General features: G+C 36.8%; 1 long non-coding RNA gene across 1 annotated transcript in view; it reads right to left on the reverse strand.

Annotated features, from left to right (window-relative positions):
* Positions 1-2,003: 2,003 nt before the first annotated feature.
* LOC115830487 overlaps positions 2,004-18,633 on the reverse strand; it is an 85,231-nt gene continuing 68,601 nt past the window's right edge. The window contains exons 9-10 of the long non-coding RNA XR_004026039.1: positions 6,091-6,288; positions 2,004-2,409 (exon numbers count right to left, since the gene is read on the reverse strand). This is a non-coding gene — a long non-coding RNA (uncharacterized LOC115830487). The remainder of the gene's footprint in view (positions 2,410-6,090; positions 6,289-18,633) is intronic.

Raw genomic sequence — 18,633 nt, forward strand, 5'->3', positions numbered from 1 at the left:
TGTTGGACCCTATTCCTTTCTGTCCCCAACTTAGAGTGTTATGCAATGGGAAAATATTTTACATGACTTCCTAAGATAATTGGGAAGGCAAATAGCATCTCATGGCTTTAGGCAAAGGAATAGCAAAACTGAATTTTTCCAGTTTGCCTTAATTTTTATTAGGTGCACTTGTTATTCAGCACTAGAAGACTAACAGTAACAGAAGACATTATAAAATATATATGTAATTTTGAAAATGTACTGAGCTTGGGAAAAAAATTTGTGTAAGCAAAAGACAGACTCAGAGTACTCAAGGAATAATGTATGAGAACAGGTTCATGCCCTGAACATAATGTCAAAGACACCAAGTATCATTTCTTTGAAACTCCTTTACACACAGAACGCTGTATTTTCCAGCCTCCCTTACATTTAGATGTGGCCATGTGACTGACTTTAAGCCAATGGGATTTTGAAGGAAATGATTTACACCACTTTAATGCTTGGCCTCTAAAGCCTCCCCATGGATGACCTGTGTCATCCATGAATGACTGATCCTGAATGACTACAGAGAGCAGTATCCCTTGTCAATGCCTCCTGATCAAATTTCATATCAAGATAGATAGACTTCTATTAAATGAAATTACGGAGACTAAGAGTCGTAGCACATAGCAATGCCTTATCTGATGTTCATATCGGAAACATTATAACAAAATTAAAGCGTGAGAGGTTCTTAAAGGAGCAAGAAGTATTAAACTTAGATTTTTCCTTCAATGTTAACTAGAGTAAAAGGGAACAAAGTGTACATTAATTTTATGTGATTCTCTACAAAAAAGATCCTGAAGCCAAGAAATTTGTGAAAGATGGCCTCTCTGTGTGCTATCTTAAAGATTAAACACTCTAAGAATCCAAGTGTTCAAAACAAAACCAGGTATCTGTAAACAACGGCACAGGAACCCAGTCTGGCCCACTGCCTGTTTTTGTAAACAAAGCTTTATTAGAACACAGTCATACTTATTTATTTATGTACTTGCCTATGATTGCTTTCACACTACAACAACAGAGGTGAGGAAGTTGCAACAGTCTGCATACCTCGGAAAGCCAAAAACATTTACTATCTGGACCTTTATGGAAAAGTTTGCTGATTCCCAAATAAAACAAAACAAAACCAACAATCTGATGAATATCCTACCTTATTTGTCCGTGAAATATGTTATTTTATGTTAAATATGCTTGTTTTTACAAGAAGGGCATTATTTAAAAATCTCTATCTTTTGAGTCGGAAAAAGTTTTGGTTTAAGAAATGTAAACCCAAGTAAGTTTCTACTTCTTTGCGAAGGTAAGAAAAAGTTGTCATCTGATATTTTATGTGTCCGATAATTGCAAAAACTCCTGAGGAAAAAAAAAAACTTGATGTATCACAGGAAAGAAATAATGTAGCATTTTGGTTATATACATAGGATTTAGAGATAGCCTGACTTTGCAGTACAGATTACTCCATCAGCTCTATAATTCCTCGATGTCTTCATGTCCGAAATAGGTTTAATAATAAAGAAACAATGTGTATTAAAGTAGATAATTCATAAAAGATACTTAGAACAGTGCATATCAAAGAACAAATGATCAATATATTTGTTATTTTTTTAAGAAAGCAAGAAAAAATAATGCACATCAGAATTCGAAAGCCACAAATCATAACATGAAAAATTTTTAAGAGCAGTGAAACATGGTACTCAATATGCAGTTTATCATTAATAACCTAAGTAACTTTGGGTAGAAGACTGAATGCAAAAACAGTTCTAAATCAGAAGTGTTTGATATATAATATAAATAATAAAATCATCCTGTAAGCTTTAAAACAATTAAATTGTAATATAATGTGATAATAGAAAACAGAGAAAGGAAAAATGCCTGAAACTATTTTCAAAAGTCTGTGTCTTTTGCGCTCTCCCTCTCCATCTATCTATCAATCTTAAGCAAACATCTTTTTCTAAAACAATATTCAGTGCTGATGGCATGTTGATAAAGACATATTAATTAATATATATTTATTAATTTATTAACAATTACATTTAAGTCTGTAATCCATCTTGAGTTAATTTTTGTATAACATGTAAGGAAGGGGTACAGCTTCAGTTTTCTGCATATGGCTAGCCAATTTTCCCAGTACTATTTGTTAAATAGGGAATCCTTTCCCCATTGCTTGCTTTTGTCAGGCTTGTCAAAGATCAGACGGTTGTAGATGTGTGGTGTTATTTCTGAGGTCTCTGTTTTGTTCCATTGGTCTGTATGTCTGTTTTGATACGAGTACCATGCTGTTTTGGTTACTGTAGCCTTGTAGTATAGTTTGAAGTCAGGTAGTGTTATGCCTCCAGCTTTGCTCTTTTTGCTTAGGATTGTCTTGGCTATACAGGGTCTTTGTTTTTTCTAATTCTGTGAAGAAAGTCAATGGTAGTTTGATGGGAATAGCATTGAATCTATAAATTACTTTGGGCAGTATGGCCATTCCCATGACAACAATGATATAAATATTTATATATTTTTAATTCTTACATATATAAGATACATATACATTCAATTGAATATATATATTCAATTCTTACATATATATACACATATATACACTATATATATGTGGGTGTGTGTGTATATATATATATATATATATATAAAATACATAAATATTTGTATTTCCTGGTGCTGCTCTGAAGAAATTATTTTCCAATTACCAGGGCAATGACTGGCTAACTTTATAACTGGGTATGAGATTATTTTGAGAATGGTTGTGCTGATATTTATCTTGAGCTGAATAGCTCAATAATTGGAATATGCAGTTTTGAGTAGATCAAGCCAGCTGACTGCAACTTTGCTTCTTGTTTTTCACTAAAAGTCTTGGGTATTTCATACTATCATTGTTATTTTATTTTTAAACCAAATAATTTTGCAAAATGTCTGGCACATCTCTTCTCCCATCTAGAACTGAGAGACACTCAAAGGTTAAAAATTAATCCTACTTGAGCAAAAGATGGGTTTGTTATTCTGGTTAGCTCAGTCTTCCTGATGAAGATGTTTTTTTCTGGACAGCTAGATCATAAGATAAAAATAGCCGTGAGATACTATTGACCAGACTTTTTTCTCTCCTTTGAGAAAAAGTTGATTTTACTTTTAGAAGAAGCCTATTCAGGGACTCTATAACTGGGCTGTTTTTCTAATTCAGTATCCTTTTTTTGTTACTTTGATGTAGAATTTTTCCACAAGAGGACTATCCACAATGTAATTATTATTTTTTTCTTCTTATATCTAATTACATTCAGCAGAAAGGAATCTGCTGGCAGAAATAAGCATAGTAACCTTCTCATCTGAGCTGAGAATTGGGAGTATGGGAAACATACTCTAAACATACTTTCTTTCATAGATTCCTCAGCCTCCACAGTGTGCAGCTACTACATTTATATTTTATGTGTATACATATATGTTGTTTAATAATGTATAGAGGTGGATACACTTGCAACAAGGCAATGCGATGTTCTTATTTGATCTACTTTGGTAGAATCACTCTCTGTCAGGAAATTTACTGCGATAATGTGAGCAATAAATATTTAATAGCATTGGAGACATCAGAGTCTATTTTTCTTCGAAGAGTGCTTAATTATGTCAATTTCCCGTGATGAGATGCTAAAGTCAGTATTCTTTGAATTTGGAGTAACTAGGTGGAGATGACGAAATCCTTGCTTGTGGCTCCCCTTCCACAAAAAGTCAATGTGCGTAAGTTTAAGCAGGCAATTTAGCAGAACCTCAATCTCGTTAATTTGGGTCACACTAATTAAATATTTGTGTTACTTCAGCTGTGCTTGAGCTAAAGTTTACCTAGTACTATCGATGAACAGAGGGTTGGTTAAGCTAAACATGAGAATAAACAACACAGGATTTTAAAAGTTACATCTATTTTTACTGTCTCCTCTATATTCATGTAATTTGATAGCTTTTTATTTGCCTATATAAATTTAGATATATAGATTATTTGCCTCCACGTTAGGTTGAATCATAGGTTGACATTTGATAATTTTAGCCTAAATATGGGCAATTTTATATGGGTCAATTTATAAACTTTAATCCTCTCAGTACAGAAGGTCTGATGATAGACGAAGCAATATTTCTGTCAATTCCCTGTAGATGATGACAGACCGTGCTATGTTCTTGCTACATTTTTCTTACATTATCACTAGAATATTCTAAGCCAAGACCTTAGATGATGGAAAAGTTGATAGGATAAGCAACAAAGTTCCACTTGGCTTTCCAAATAATTGCATGCATTTGGCCTCAATCTTGAGAGTTATAACTTGTAACTCTCAGTAAAGTCAGAACATATGGCATCACTATGAAGAAGAAACTGCAACGTGGCTCTCTGTGCATGATGACAGTTTTGACTCAAATATCTCATTGCAATGTTATTTTTACATCCTCCAAAGAACAAACTTTTTAAAATATGTATTTTCTACTGGACAAAATAAACAATATTAGACTTTCAGGAGAACTTTTCTTTGGAAAAGTCTGTTTACAGAAATGTAGTAATGATCAGAATAGAAAGCAAAATATATAAACTATGTATAAAAAGAACTGCTTATATTACTGAATACCAAACACATCTTATTTTAATAGCAATAATTCACACAAGATTTTCACAGATGAAGTTTCGCTTGAAGATTTCATGAGGCATACCAAGTAAAAGATTTTTTAAATCCCCAGAGTAAAGAAGTGGATACTATCAAATTTAATCCATGCATATCTGAGTGCTACAGATACTGTTTTTTTTTACCTGGTGGTAGATTCTTTGAAGACAGAGAAGATATCATACACATCTGCAGATCCCCCAGAATATCTTATAGACCATCGGACACAAAATCTGTGCTTTAAAACATATTTATCAAATTGTATCCTTCTCTGTATCATGTCTCAGAGACATACCTGGCCTTCTGTGTGTTTCATCCCCTATTCACAATGTTGGTGCAATGATAGACAAGTGAGTCATACCAGGTCAATGGTACCTAATAATGGGACTTTTGCTCAAATTATTGGCAAACATGGAAGAAGAAATATTCTTCCATATTTATAAGAATGCATCTCATCATCCCTCATCCTTTCAAATAATATCTGCAGACACCCATCGTGTATCAGATTCTACATACAACAAGTGAAAAATATCCCCAGAAGAAAACTGAGAAAATGAGAGCATGACAACATCATCTGAATATCAGAATGTAGTTCTAACTGAAAGCTATTACTAAAGTTTATAGTTTATTTAATTTAAGGCAGTATTTTAGATTGCCACTGGCAACAAAGAAGACACCTGAATAGCATAAAACGTTTCCCAAATTGAGGTTTCTTGGGTTCAGATATCATTCAGACAATGTTAGTACACCTTACACCCAACTCATATAGTTCTTGTGAGATAAAAATTAGTAGTCATATTACACACTCATCCTTGCATTTAAGTAATACAAATCAAATTATTGGTACATAGACACACTCACCCCTACAGACATAAAAACACATGTAAATTTTATACTTATATACATACATGTATCAGTGTATATGCATGCAGGTATGTATACAATTTAAATTGTTCAGATACTTCTGTCTGTACTTCTGCTATTCCCTCAGATGATTTTAGTATGTGTATTCTTCTCATACTGTATTTTATGTTGACATTTATAAGTTTAAATAAGTACTTTTTATATAATAGACATAATTTCCTAGGGAATTATAATTTTAAAAATACCCCCTGGGTCACTGAAATATTGTTTATAACAGTTAAAGAATGGAGATCTATAAATTCCCACTGCAATAGCATTAAATTACAGTAACTCTATAATATAGAATATTATAAAGTAATTAAAAATGAGAGAGGGTTACAAAAATTTAAAATATTTCATGAATAAAACCTACATGTTAGTGTAGGTTTTTAAAATCATATTTCTGAAAAATAGAAGATATATGTATATTTATAGTCATAATATTCACATATGAATTAACATCACATAAATTCACACCCACACACACGCCCACACACACACACACACAGGTCCAAGAGTTGGAATTTGCTGTAGTACTCACTTAATTTACCCTTTAATAACAAGAAGGAGAAAATCCAAGAGACCTGACCCTACCAGTCAAACTCCACTGACCATCAATTAATAATCATCAGTGCAAATTGGCTGCCTATTTTGTGTTGTTGTGTCATTATCTTCTGCATGTGACACTTTCAACTTTTATTATATCGACAGTAATTAAAGTCCACCTATAGCAGGCCATCTGCAAAATGTGGGCAGTAGAGGCAGTGAAACAAGACATTTGGTTATGTTCAAAATGTGTCCCTTTTCTCATTGTTTAGACAAAACTCTTACATGTCTTGACCCTAAATTTTTATAATGACCCCAGTTTAATTCAGGCTTTTTATAATGCCATCCTGCCCTTGGCTCTATTCTGTCTTTTTGTGATTGTATTTGGCCCTATTTTAAAATATTATTTTAAATTGATAAATAATAATTGTAATTTATGTAGCACAATGTGAGATTTTGTTATACATATACAATGTGGAGTGATTATATCAAGCTAATCAATCAAGCTAAACACATCAATCACTTCTCTTACATGGACATTTTTTGTAATGATACATTTGAAATGTACTCTGTTATTTTAAAATATACGATATGTTATTTTTGACTGAAGTCACTCTACTGTGCAATGGGTCTCAAAACTTACTCTTCCAGTCTAGCTGAAATGTTGTACACTTTGACCAGTCACTCCCCATTCCATCACCCTCCCACCTCCATCCTCAGTCTCCAGTAACCACTATTCTACTCCTGCTTCTATGAATTCAACATTTTTAGATTCCACATGTAAGTGGGATCATGCAGTATTGGTCTTTCCATGCCTGGATTCTTTTATTTAGCTTAATATCCCTGTTTTGATCTCTGCAGCCATTGTAATGTTAGAACAGTCTTGTACGTACTCCAAGATTCCCATCTTTGGGGCTGCAAATAAAGTCCTATGTAACAAATAATTTGTTTCAGGAAGAATTTTCTAGCACTAAGGAATGAGACTATGGAAGCAACTATTTATTCCATCTATGCACAAGGTTTTAAGTGCTTCCAAGAAATCTAAATTTGGCCTCCTCATTTAAAAGATAAACAACTCCACTACCATCTATGTTTAAAAGCACCCATAAATCTGAATCACCATCTGGTCCTTCTTCAGTAAAAGAGCTAATTATTCAACTGCTACCTGAACATCTCTACTTTAGAAAGATGCTTCCCCCATCTACAACTCAAATGCCAAACTGAACTCATGCTTCCTCTTACTGCAAATTAGCGCAGTCCTTTCTTGTGTTAGCTATCCCAATTAATGATGTGCCATTAATTCTGTCACCAAACCTAGAATCTGAGAGGTGGCCTCTTCTAGGTGCCTTTTCCCCTCGTAGACCACACTATGCTGAGTCCTGTTGATTCATTCTCCCTTGACATATCTCAACCCAGTCCTCTACTCTTCATTTTCACTTTACTTACTTTCATTCAGAAATGCACCATCCTTCACTTTTATGTTTGCCAGTGTTCACTCCACTCCATTTACCGCTCATATTGTCACCAACTCATCTTCCTAAAATGGAAAAGTCTACATTATTACCATCTTAAAATCAATCAGTTGCTTGATGATTGCAAGATAAGTGGTCTATGATTTTTTTTTTCTTTTTTTGGAGTTTTGCTCTTGTTGCCCAGGCTGGAGTACAATAGCCCTGTCTCGGCTCATTGCAACCTCAGTCTCTTGGGTTCAAGCAATTCTCCTGACTCAACCTCCCAAGTAGCTGGAATTACAGGCACCTGCCACCATGCCTGGCTAATTTTTGTGTTTTTCGTAGAGACAGGGTTTCACCATGTTGGCCAGGCTGGTCTTGAACTCTTGACCTCAGGTGATCTGCTCACCTCGGCCGCCCAAAGTGCTGGGATTACAGGTGTGAGCCACCACACCCGGCAATAGTCTGTGATTTTTTTTGTTGTGTACACCATAAGTTAAAAATAAACAGTAATCGCTCCCAGGAGTCTATTAATTAATTATAAATTCTATATCTCTGTATTATGTATAATGTATGTGCTATAAATCATACACAAACAAAAATAAATAATACAAGATAACAATAAATGTGCATAGCTGTTCTCTGTTTTCCTCTAGTATGCCAGTGAATTGTTCTGAACATCTCCGATGCTGGCTCACTTTGGTTTGAAGTTTATTGTTTCAATGAAGAAAATCCACTCGTTTTCTTCGGTCGTTTCTTCCTTTGGGCCACTTTGAATCCTGTTCTTTCTTCTACCATAGACCTTATCATGAAGAGTTGTGATTTATAGTTTATGTGTGATAGGGATAAGATATAAGTAGGGTTAAGACTAGGTTTAAGGTTACAGGCTGAACTTCTAGAGAGCAGAATATAATATGGTCTTTGTTTTCTCAAACTGAGTACTCAGCACATTACTTGGAGTGTGTTTGCTAAATAAATTAATGAATTATGTAAATAAGTGTTAACATATGAATTAGTTTAGATTGAGCTTTCTAAATGTAAAATGGATTTGACTGGATTGGCCCTGGTCTGAAATTTACTTTGGCGCTTTAAGTACAATATACACTGTAATAATTGATATTATCTTAAAAATTTCTGCTTGAAACGATAAACAATTATTTAGCATTTAGGAGACATTTGCTACCTAAAAATGCCCTAATTATCGGTGACTGTTATCTATTTATTTGTCAGGTCCCTTGGAATCTCGAATCAGAAATATTTTGTATATTAGCAATACATACAACCGTGTGTATTTAGAAAAATAATAAAATGGAATTTTGTTATAATTCTATGTTTTGAATTCTGGTTGTCTTCAAAGTAATATGTTTTCATTTGTTTATGCTCTTAAGTTTCTAGGAAATAGATGCTGGCAGGAATTATCATATTTTGAGAAAGATTGCTGTTGTGTTTTCAACTGCTTAAATTGCTTGAGTTAGAAATATTGAAGGACCTGAAAGCACGTTTTCATGATTTCCTTCAGACACATTTCTTTTATCTGGATGCCTACTGATTAACTGCCTTCACAGAGATAAATAAGACCCTTCCACCCCTGTTTCAGCACTGATTCCACTGGAAGACACAGGAGGCTATGCAGTGTGCAAACTGACATTAGCTGCACAATTTCAAAAAATGTCCTCCTAAGGCAAGCTACAAAAAGTTCTCAAGATAGAGGTAAGATTTTTATCATCATACATTTACGATCATGAATTTTTTAATTGGCTTTAGAAAGAAAAAAGTGTTCATTAAGCATGAAAAGGTGGTAAGCATGGAAAAAGAAAAAACACTAACATAAATCTAAATTAATTGCTCTAGTAATTTTGAAAGCAAGCCAAAATTAAACTGAGATATGAACTTTTTAATATAATTTGTTTCTCTTCCCCAAAGCAGATGTCACTGCCACTTTGGCCAGAGTTCTATAATGAAAAATCATTATCCTTAAGGATAACCTCAGAACCGAAGGACACTTTGCCATTTAAAAATTTCAATACCAGTTTCTACTTGCCAAGTTTCTGAGTGTGCCACACAGGATCTCTGGTTGCTGTTAGTTCTCTAAGACATTTTACATGAAAGTAAATCATTAATAATAGCAATTAATATGTGCAGGGAGATTTTTCCCTTCCAAAGTGCTTTACAAACATCCTTTAACCCCACAAGCTAAAAGCACACTTTATTCACCTGAAGTTTACAGTAAGGTTTGGAATTTGTTCGAAGATGACATTGTTTACTGACCCCCAATGGGGGCTTGATCATCAGCATATAAAACAGACAAAAGAGACCAAAAAGGGGATGAAGATCACAAAAGAGAGAAGTGAAAATAAATCATATTCAACAAAATGTGATGCATATTACTGAGAAGCTTTTATGCATCAGACGTTGATCCAGACATAGATGACCAATACAAGATGACTATTATTAGGACCAAGCTGGAAGGCTTTGCCAAATTGGAATTTTCTATACCTATGGTTAGATAATGGAAGTGCAGGGTCTTATGAGACTTTATAGACTGGAGATTTTTTATCCATATTTGGTATGAAAAGGCATCATTGGGAAGGTAGTATTTGAAAAGAGTTCTGAAGGATGGACAAAATTTCAGTAAGCACAGTTGGAAGCACAGAAGGCATTCTCCATAGAAAGGCAGATGTGAGCCCAGGGATGGATCAATATTCAGGAAAGTCTGTCCTGGAAAAGAATACAAGGAACTGTTTGGCTGAAAGTATTAAAGTGCTTGGGGTATGAAGTGGAGGCGATACTGAAAAACATGTGTCTGGCTAGATTGTAGTAGACCGTACTGTAGCAAAAGAAGGCAAGGCACAATTCAGTAGGTGGTGAGAGTCCTTGAATGTGTTTTAGCACAGGAGGAAAGTGATCAGATTTTTGCACTGCTAACAGCATTCTGCTAAAAACAGAATTTTACAGCAGTGTTGAGAAATGTTGAGGTTTCATGTAAATGTAACATGTATCCTTCCTAAGGCCTGTAAAAAAAGTCCAACTGAGGTGTAATACAAATGTATCCAATTCTGCCCCAGAGCCATGGAGAAAGCCCAATAAGGGGTTTCATTCAAGACCCTCTGTCTATAATGAGGAAGACGGTGTGGCTTGCTCTCTCTGGAAGCTTTTTGAATGACTGATGTTGCAGAGGCATCTAATTTAAACTTACTTGGATTTATCTGGCATAAGGGAGTTGCTGAGATCTTTTAACTGACAAGGTGGGAATTAACTATTAAAGAGTGACAGAAAAATCAGTCAGGTGTCTTCCCTGAGAGGCACCAGGGCTTCAAGCTGGTGAAGGGAGAAGCATTAATCATGGCTCTTAGAGTACATTCCTTAGGGCCCCTACTCCTTCCGATGGCCTAATCAGAAAGCCGTAGACTTCCTACCTTAGAAGGACTATTAGAGTCACTGCAGCCATCAATGGACTGGTGCTCTGTGCTTTGACAGATCTGATCTCAAGTCACCTTCCCACTGTCCTTTCCTAAAGATGCAGGTACTGTGTAATCGGAATAGAACAGACCAGCCTACAAGACCTGCTCCACTTTGAGATCAGACCATATCTCTGAAAGGGCTGTTGGGAAATTTTGGAACTGCCCCATCCATTAGCTGTCTATGACTTACACGCTTGGCTGATTCAAATCTCCTCTTCAAGTACCCACCCCCATGTCTGCTATCGACTCTCATTGAATTGGCTTTTCTGTCCAAGCATTTCAGTAATGATTCTAACTCTGGTGCTTTCTAACTCAGCCTTTTTTCTTCAGTAAAAGAACCCAACTTTCCCACTAAGTGCTGCTAGAGAGATTTTGATTCAGTAAGCAAATGTGGGTCCAGATTTCTACATTTTTGACAAATGCTTTACCTTATCGTGATGCAGCTATTCACAGAACAAGTGCCCTAGACTGCAAATAACATATAGGTAAGTATCAGGCCTGTTTTTTTTAATTTTTATTTTTATTTTTTTGCCACCATGATCCAATGTCTAACACAGTGCTTCTTACAAAGAAGAGACTCAGTATATGTTTACTGAGACCCTGAATGAGTGAGGGAATGAACACACCAGCTGCAGAGCTCTCTGCCGCTTCTCAGATCTTACATATTAGGGATCCTGGCCTGAAACTAATTGAAGTTTCAGACCTATCTGTGTATCTCTAGTAAAATGAATGGATAGACATTTAGAATTTGGTTGGCTTAGGATGCTTTTGTCAATGTGAGAAGACAGCGATGGTCAATTCTTGCCTAAAAGGAAGAAACAGTAAAGGGCAAGGGGCAGTGATGACCAGGCCTATGATCAGCGGGGTCTGAGAGAGAAGGCGAAAGTGCTGTTTGTATAATGGGCATAAGCAAAAGGTGAGAAAGAAGACAGAAATCCTTAGTTTTCTGCAGTAGTTAGCATGACTCCATAAGAGGAAAACTGCAGCAAACGTAGGCTACTTCAGCATCATACAATTAAAAGTTGGAAACATCAGAGGTTAGTAACTTGGGAATGAACATAAATGAGATCATAGATAACAACAATAACAGTGGCAGCAATGAGATACGAAATGGCCCAGCAAAGCTAGGCAATGATATCAGACAAGAGTAACATAATATAGGATTCCCCCAGGAGACCCTTAAGCCAATTCATTGGGGATTTTTTGGTGGACTTCAGTTAATCAAATAGGGGTCATGTCATTAACTTGAGTTAATCAAATAGGGGTCATGTCATGATTTATGTGTTTTATTGTATGGCATCATTAGCATTCATAGCAGGTGTGGCCTGGTAATATGTGGGTTGCGTATATAGTCATTGGAGAACAACTATCTCTCTCGCTTTCCTTCACTTCTTCAACTATTGCCATTTCAATCTCCACTCAGTAGCTCATGAGCTTAGTTTAAGTAGTAGATGTGCAAAAACCCTGTGTATCTTACATATACATACTCACTTCCCCACATATATCCCTAAGTCTACAAGATTTAGGGAGAGGTCTACAGTTCTACGTCAGGCTTCCCCAAACAGTCTTCAGGACTGTAACAAATCCTTCAGTGAACCTGCTCATTTGTTTCTATGCTATAAATAGTTTTCTGTAAACCACAGTGTTTTGTTAATCTCCTGGGTTGGAATAAAAATTATAGCATTGTGAAGTTTTAAGGCATAAAAACAAAAGAAGTTTTATTAATCAGTCTCAGTGCTGCAGTCTGTATGGGTACTTATTTTTCTCAATTAAGGTTTTAGAGTAGTCGCATAGCTAGGAATAGTATTATTACTTAACATGACTATGACTTGTAGTTGTCTTTAGAAACAGCTTGTTTGATTGCCTTCTTTTCGCCCTGTTAGGGAGAGGGCTGTCCACATGACCCCCAACACTGATGAGATCGAGAACAGTTTATTAGTCTTTTAAACTCACAGCCCAGGAGAGCTGGACACCACATGCCCTACAAGGCCACACACAGGGAGTTACACTCAGAAACAGAGAGAACAATCAGGGGCTGTGGGAGGCAAACTTTATAGTAACAAGGGGATGAGATGACCCCTGCTGCCCATGAGAGGATGTGAGTGACCTATTTGAATCATTCTGCAGTGAGAAACCCACTACTCAGTGATAAGCAGCCACTGTACATGGTCTATACATCATCTATATTGATAAAGAGACTACACATGGTCTCTGTGATAAAGAAAGTTGTTTGGTAAGGGAATCTTATCTGCTGGAATAAAGTTAAGGAGAAGAGCTTGCAGTTAGGGCATTTGAGAGACTCTCAGTTTCAGATGTCAAGGCAGTATGTAACATCGAAACTTTATCTCAGGCCTAGCGCCACACAGTTGACATTTAATGAATGTTTACTATGTGTTACATGCTGGTATAAGAGCTACAAAGAGATTTCTCATTTTGTCTCTACATTTTTTTCCCCCAACAACACTACACCTATAAGAAAGTACCATGAATTATCTCCTTTTTTACACATGTGGCGATGGTATTTAAGCTCCCACAGTTAGAGGGGTAGAGCCAAGATTTGAGGCCCTTCTTAATACTATGTGCATCGCCTTCTGTTAAAATCAATAATTGTGCCAAGTTCATTAGGGCTTTTAAATACAGATTTAAGTTTAAGATCCTTGAATTTTAGAAGTATAGTGGGTCATAGAGATCTCAGTTTACCCTGAGAAAATTAAATACATACATCTTTTGAAATGGAAAATTAGGACAAGATGTAGAATAAAGCTATCGTAGACCAAAATTGAGCTAATGTTAATTAAACGTATGTATTTTTTAAGGACCTGGGGAGTAGTGAGATTGCCAACATGAAAATGACATGAACTGTCAAGAAGATGTCCTATAAGGCAATTAAGATGCACCTAGATGGTACACTTTAAGTTTTACATAACTCAAGCTTTGCTGACCTCAACCATCCATGGTATCAATGCAGTCACATTAATATGAATAACCCATGTTTAATTATCTCTGCTTCCCATTTACTTAGACAACTGTAAAAACAATTTCCCCAAATACTCATGATATTACTCAGGGGATGTATCAAGTGTTCTCATGAACAAATCTTCTTTGTCAGAGTAGTTTATTGAGCACTACCTCCCCAGCCATTTAGTCCCTGGTTTCCTGCATTCACCTACAAGGGACTAACCCTCTGTCAGAACCTAAGTCACTCCTTGCTGAGCACTTCCTCATTTCTCCTGCTTCTCCAAGCAGAACATCTCTAGTCCAAAGTGTTCCCTAGCTGCTATGCGAGGTGTGCCAATAGGGGAAGAAAATGTCCCTATTTTTTTTAGATTTTATTCATTTGGGATGATTCTAGATTTGTACCATTTCTTTAACTTTGTCATGAAGTGAATCTAATGGCTGGTTTCTGTTTCTTTTCTTTTCTTTTCTTATGAGGGTAGATGCTTCTTTTATTTTTCCTTCATAATCAAAAGTCAAAAGAAATGACTCCTTCTAAATTCAGGTTTCCACCAGGGTCTCCTAGCCATACTACTTAAAAAAAAATGAGGTATAATTTATATAGAGTAAAATCCACTTTTTGGTGCAAGGTTCTGGGAGCTCTGACAAGTACACACAGTCATGTAGCAGACATCATGATCAAGGTATAGAACAATTTCGTCATCTTCAAAAATTCCCTTGTGCTCCCCTTATTTAGCTTCAGCCCCTGGCAGTTACTAATCTGTGTTCTGTTGGTATATTTTGCCTTTCTTTGAACCTCATATAAATATGCATCCTGGTCAAATATATATATATTTGTTTTTATTAGTGACAAAGTTGAATACGGTCCCCATTTGTCTGGGACTATTTCAGTTTATGCATAATTATCAACAAAAAACACTTTTATTCTCAGGAGTTTTTTAATCTGGATAATAAATTAGAGGACTGTGCTATTTATTATAGTATGCAGGCACACACACACACACACACAAACACACATCTCCATAGAGGATGGGTTTGAGGCCACATGTCAGAAAAAAAAATAAATCTCCACCCTTGTCTCAACTATTTCCCTAATCCCTTCTTCTTCACATAAAAAAGAAGAATAAACACAGACAACTCAGCAAATTGGAATCTTTAACTTTTGAATACAGTTATTTTTCCCAACTTGATTTTTAAGTGCATGACCCGGTAACACTGGCTATCCAGATATTTAGCAAATAATCCAGATAAGATACATACACATAAATGCATCACATTTCATAACTTAAAAATTGGTGCTATAATATGCTAATTTTCCTAATGTATGAATATATAAAGAGCTTGTCACTGGAAGTGTCCATACACAGGCAAGTCAACCACTTGTCAGGCAGGACTATAAAAGAGATAATTCAGGACTCAAAATGGGCACAAAGAGCATTGGACTTCCTGCCATCTGAGATCCATTCCAGCCTAAGACAGTGGAGCACCATTTTTTAAAAGAATGCAAACTTTTGATTACGATGACCCTACATACCAGTTCTAGATTTGCCATTTCTTTCCTCAGCTTACGTTTTCTGATGTGTCAAATGGGAGTAACACTTAACACAGTTATTAAAATAGAACAATGTAATTTGTTAGCATAGTGTCCAGCATGTACTAAGAGTTCAAAAAAGGTATTTATTATTAAATTAAACCAGAGGTTTTAATTAGTTGCTTTTTAGAGTTTATTAGTGCTTAGGGTAATATAAGCCAAAATGGTCCATTGAATCAGGCTTGATGAAACATAGCAATTAAATTTGTATTTTGTCTACTAGAAGGTAGCTATTTTAAGTTTCCCCTTCCTTTGAGAAGCATGCAAGGGGAAGCATAAAATCACACTGGTTGTCCACTGTGGCAGACACTGCTAGAGCTCAACACAAGGAGCTTCCCCAATATTTTGGGGGCCCAGGCCAAGGGTACCCGTGGATGGCCACCTATAACACATCTCAATGTTCAAGAATTGTGAATCAAGCTGGCAACCTGCTAAATAAAATATATTCCAGCTTTCCACATTGTCCAATACATTCGTAACAACATGGAAAAGCACATTTAAATTCAGATTGCTTAGGCTCCTTGGAGTTCATACTAGAAAATGGCAGCAGGGGAAGACCTGAGTCCAGGCCCCTACTCCTCTAGCGTGGCCTTTCTCTTCGCACTCCACTTCCAGCTCCATCTTGCACTATGAGTTACATCATGCACATCCAGCCTGCTCAAGCAAGTTTTGTGCCAATTAGTCACAAACATCCAGCCCTTGGACACCACTGGGACTTAGCAATTCATATACAGGAGGTACCTTCAACCTTTTTGGAAGATGAACCTATGGACGAGCACCAACCTGCACCTGGAAATAATCACAATAGCATTGTTTTTTGTTTTGTTTTGTTTTTCCAGTAAATTTCAGTATCCAAGGCATCCCTAGACTTTGACCTTATATTCTCATTTCCTGTTGGAGATGGTATATCTGAAAGAAATCCTGAAAGTGTCTGTCTAAAAGAATAGGCCCACAGGAGGGGCTTCTCTTACTCAGGGTCTGAGAGCAACACTCCGCTTTTGTACTTTCTCAGTGAGTGTCTGCATAGATTTTATACCGTAACCTCCAGGCAAGCTTAGGTGCTTCTGGGTTACAGAGTACTGAGCCATGGAATGTGGGAAGAGGTGAAGCATGCCATCTTAGACCCTGGCTTTAAAAGTTGTCATGAGGTCCTTTCATTCTCTTTCATCAGTCATCAGATGACCAGATGCAGAGGATCCCACAAAACACTCTGGGGTGTAAGGAATGGCCCTGGGGTCTAAGGAATGGCGGGAATCATTTGATAGAAAAAGCCCAAGTTATTCAGTATCTATGTGAAACCAAACTCTTTCCTATGCCCAATCTAAATAGGATTCTAATAGATAAGAATAAAGAGCTTTTATTTTAAACTATTGTAGAGAGTGTGTGTGCGTGTGCGTGTGTGTGTGTGTGTGTGTGTGTGTGTGTGTGTGTATTTATGTGTTAGCAATTAGCATACTCTGCCCAACACATTCACTAACCTTGAGATTTACCCTGGATACGTTTCTTGCTTCCATGCTCCTATTTGCTTCTAATTCTGTATCCTATAAATAAATAAATAAATACATAAGACTTCCAGAATGAATGAACAGATGAATGCGTGAATGAATGAATAAACAGAGGAAAGGTGGAATTAATTAATTAACATTAAATAAGTCTCCAGATATTCTTCCAGATAGACTAATGCCACATTCAAACATATATTGCTTGACATAAGAAATTAACTATTGGCCCGGCGCGGTGGCTCACGCTTGTAATCCCAGCACTTTGGGAGGCCGAGGCGGGCGGATCACGAGGTCAGGAGATCGAGACCACGGTGAAACCCCGTCTCTACTAAAAAAATACAAAAAATTAGCCGGGCGTGGTGGCGGGCGCCTGGAGTCCCAGCTACTCGGAGAGGCTGATGCAGGAGAATGGCGTGAACCCGGGAGGCGGAGCTTGCAGTGAGCCGAGATCGCGCCACTGCACTCCAGCCTGGGCGACAGAGCAAGACTCCGTCTCAAAAAAAAAAAAAAAAAAAAAAGAAATTAACTATTGAGTCTTATGCCTAAAATATTCCTTCCTCAGCGCTTCTTGTTTTTCAGACTAATAGTTCACAATCATGACACAATTTGTCATATGGATACTTACTGCTTTGTCTCTTCCTTCCTGCTTTCCAACCCCTACTTTTCAGATAATTGTCCTGATTATTTTTCTTTATATTTCTTCTTCGCCTTAGCCACATAATTGAAATGGGAGTTGCCATCATTTTTCAGCTTAACTTTCACTCCTGGACACAATTTATAGACAATCGAAAGACAATAGACACTCCAGAATAGATTAATCACAAGTCTTTCCTGGAAATTTAAAATTGAGAAAACATAAGACTATCAGTCTGGCTGAGCGCTAAAGTTATAAGCCTACTTATCTTTGTCTGGGCCACTATCACAAAATATTATAAACTGGGTGACTTTAAACAGCCAAAGTTTATCTCACAATTCTGGAGTGTAGGAAGTCTAAGATTAATTTGTGTCTAATGAAGGGCCCTTTCTCCTTCCCAGATGGCACTTTCTGTGTCCTTACATGGTGGTAGGGTCAAGGCAGCTCTCTGGGCACTTTTCTATAGGAACACTAATCCAAGTCTTCAGAGCTCTGCCCTCAAGACCTAATCACTTGTCAAAGGCCCTCGCCTCCTAATAGCATCACCTTGGGAGTTAGAATTTTTCTTTTTCTTTTTCTTTTTGAGATTGATTTTTGTTCTTGTCACCTAGGCTGGAGTACAATGGCACGATCTTGGCTCACTGCAGCCTCTGCCTCCCGGGTTCAAGTGATTCTCCTGCCTCAGCCTCCTGAGTAGCTAGGATTACAGGCACCTGCAACCACACCCAGCTAATTTTTGTATTTTTGGTAGAGATGGGGTTTCGTCATGTTGGCCAGGCTGGTCTCGAACTCCTGACCTCAGCTGATCCGCCCACCTCAGCCTCCCAAAGTGGTGGGATTATAGGCGTGAGCCACCACACCTGACCTAGAATTTCAAAATAAGAATTTTGGAGGGCTATAAACATTCACACCATAACTCTATTTTGGGTGGTAGTCACGCCCCA

The sequence above is a fragment of the Nomascus leucogenys genome, chromosome 15, assembly GCF_006542625.1.
Source record: "Nomascus leucogenys isolate Asia chromosome 15, Asia_NLE_v1, whole genome shotgun sequence".
Classification (NCBI taxonomy): domain Eukaryota; kingdom Metazoa; phylum Chordata; class Mammalia; order Primates; family Hylobatidae; genus Nomascus; species Nomascus leucogenys.